Raw genomic sequence first — 3124 nt, forward strand, 5'->3', positions numbered from 1 at the left:
ATGTGAGAGGGGATTCTCTCCTTTTTTTAAGATAAATACCTCGTTTTAAGCCAGCCTAGGTGAATGAGTGATGGGACTTGGTGGGATGATTGTAGGCAATAAGGGACTATCTACACGTTACACTTACGGCATGATTAACCAGTTAATCAGGACCCCTCCCACTCCACAGGCTTCCCCTGCCTGTCCAGACAGCAAGCCCGGTTACCCGGGCGGTGCACATGGAGCCTGGACACAGCAGCCTCTGCAGTGAGCAGAGCTCTCCTGGCCCCATGCACATTGGGACACACAGCTATTGGTGTGCACTGGGTGGCCCATGCACTGGGTAGCCGGGGCTGGGGAGCACATGTCCATCATTTTAGCCCCCCGCCCTCCAGCAAAAATAAAAGTTGGCACTTATGGGGTGTATCAAGGATCAGAACTTTAAAGAGACCTTGTCAGATTAAAGACTTAGACTAAAATAGTTTTATACTAGTATATTGTAAACAGGTTGTGAGAACTAAAGGAATTTGAAAATACACTGCCTCTCTCCCACCCCCCTTCTTTTTATCCTCTTTGTTCAGGTTGGAGAGTAGAAGCAGCACGTAATTTAGTTCCATGCTTTGATTCTCCTTCAATGTTAGGGTTGCAGATAGTACCTATGAACATTTACAACCAAACAAAAATAATGCTTTGATTATATGTTTAACCATATTTTATGAAAATACATCATCTTTGTTTAAGGTAAATCTTCTTAACTCATACTTTATTTTGAGTTACCATACCTTGTAGATGGCTGCAGCGAGAGAACTCCATGGGGAGAAAATGGCACGTTGGTGTGACAAATATAGGATTATCCCCTATGTTAGTTTAATAATAATGTTTGTACAAACAAACTTCCAAATCACAACCGTACAAGGGCCCAAATAGTTGATATTTAGGCCAAGGCTTCTCATTACATGCCGCTGGGACCTGGAGCTCATTTGGAAAGGTTTTTTGCTGAAGGAAAACTCCCCTCTTTCCCTCTCCCCTGAAAAAGAAGGGGAGGGGAAAAAAAAATATTTTTCTGCCCAGCTATACACCTGGACCCTGCTTTTGTCAGGGGCTCTGTCTTTTGGGAAGTCCCAGTAAACACTGTTTCATGTAAATCACCAAGTGGTAAAAGACTAGTACATTAGTGCACCTGTCCATTACATTATTTATTAAGGCATTTCCCTTAACAAAACCCCCCCAAAGTAACTAGGAATAATCCATTTACAGAATCCTGTAAATTGAACAGTTGATGCTCTGCTCATGCAGGGCAGGGTGATGCATCCTGTTTCATTTTGCCTGCATAAAAACCGCAGGGTTTTCCCCATACATGTAAAACAGAACAAGTTCTGTTATTGTTAATTTATAAGGACTTTTTAGAACTTTCTTCCTGTGTGTCTCAAAAAATCCAAGGTATGGCCAGAATATAACTTTCTCACTGCTATTATAAAGGGCTCTTTTCGGCATAAATTAACATTTAATTTTCTAAGATGACAGTGGAAACTAGTAAAGCATAAATGCTGACTATACCGTTCATTTTAGCCAGTTTGGCAGGAAACACTTATTGTTTCCTCTTCTGTTGGATGTGCTGTCAGGTTTCTCATAAATCTCATCCCATGTGAAGCTTCAACATGTGCAGCTGCTGTGAATCAGCTGCTAAGCTGAACGGGTAGCATTGGTAACAGTTAAATGGAAATATTTTTATGGTTTTTAACAAAAGGTTGGGCAGCTTGCAGTTTTGGATATACTAACATAATTCCCTAGAAACTGTACTATATCAATGGAATTCTTTGGAGTTTTACTGGGATAACTGAGGTTAAATTGCAGGGGATCAGATTTGATCACCAGATCACAGGCTTACATTCAAGAACAGTGTTGGTCATATCCAAGATATAGTTTCCATTGTAACTTATGAAGCTTCTAAGATGTGTATTCACTGTCCTTCTCTATAAGTGTCAGCACTGCCCTGCCTTAAGTATAACCTATCCAGTATACCGACTCTTTTGTTTCACACTTGGTTTTCTGCTAAGAGGGACTAGAAAAATGGCCAGGATTGTTATACAATATTCAGTCTCTCTGAATGCAAAATATAGGCATGTAATAACTGCAGTGTGGCAGGCTGAATTGAACCTGCACTGGTAGCTCTTTTTCTTTAAGTAGTAGCACTGAAATAGTTAGATACGCTATTCAGTATCGGCGCATCCACACATGCAGGCACATGTACTTGCAGCAGCTCGAATAAGAGCGGCACAAATTTGTGCTGGGGATTTTTGCTTTAGCACATGTGCCTGAACATGTACTTTGGTGTGTGTCAAGTTGTGCCCCTTGGGGCAAACTGACCCTGCCTAGCTCCTCCTGTATTTGCAGTCAGGGGAGCTGGTGGCTGTATAAAAAGCTGCTCTGGTCAGCAGCTCAGGTCTTCTTGCTCTCAGGAGATTCTGAGGCCCAACCAGTTGACATATGGTGGTCCTCTGCCTGGGTCCCATCACTTGCCTCACTTGCAGGAATTATGAACGAGGGATGCTGGATAACAAAATATGGCAGTTAATTGAGTGGCCCCGGCCGCCGCTTCTCACACAGCATCTGGAACATCCCTCTGCCCCTCCTGTTGCATCACTGCCCCTTCCGCAGGGCCTGCACAGCCTGTTATGCCCCCAGGCCGTGGGTGTTCATCAGCGCAGGCAGCTTTGCCCCGAGCCATGGGGGCTTGGAAAAACCGGAAGTGACACAGTGAGCACTTCTGGTTTCACTTTATCTTACAAGCTGGCATGTTGGTTAGTGGAGCATGCCGGCTTGTAAAATGCCAGATAACAGAACTTTTACTGTATATAGAAAAAGACTCAGTCGATCAGTTGGGAAAAGTTTATTGATCTATTTACAATTTTAAAGCTGTTTGGAAGCCTACCAGTTCCTCTATCATCATCATAAAATAAATTCTAAATATCTATGTGCTTTGGTGTTTGCTTTCTGATTGATTTTTATCAAAGAATAATCAATGCTCCCCCTGACCCCTTCACTAACCAGGATATGGGGACAGCTGCCCCTGCAGCCACAGCTGCTGCCAGCAGGTCCCATCCTGTCTTGCAGCTGGGTACATTTAGGGTGTGAGATGTGAGGG

This window comes from Gavialis gangeticus, unplaced genomic scaffold (assembly GCF_001723915.1).
Source record: "Gavialis gangeticus isolate Ggan-Ray unplaced genomic scaffold, GavGan_comp1, whole genome shotgun sequence".
NCBI classification, from domain to species: Eukaryota; Metazoa; Chordata; order Crocodylia; family Gavialidae; genus Gavialis; species Gavialis gangeticus.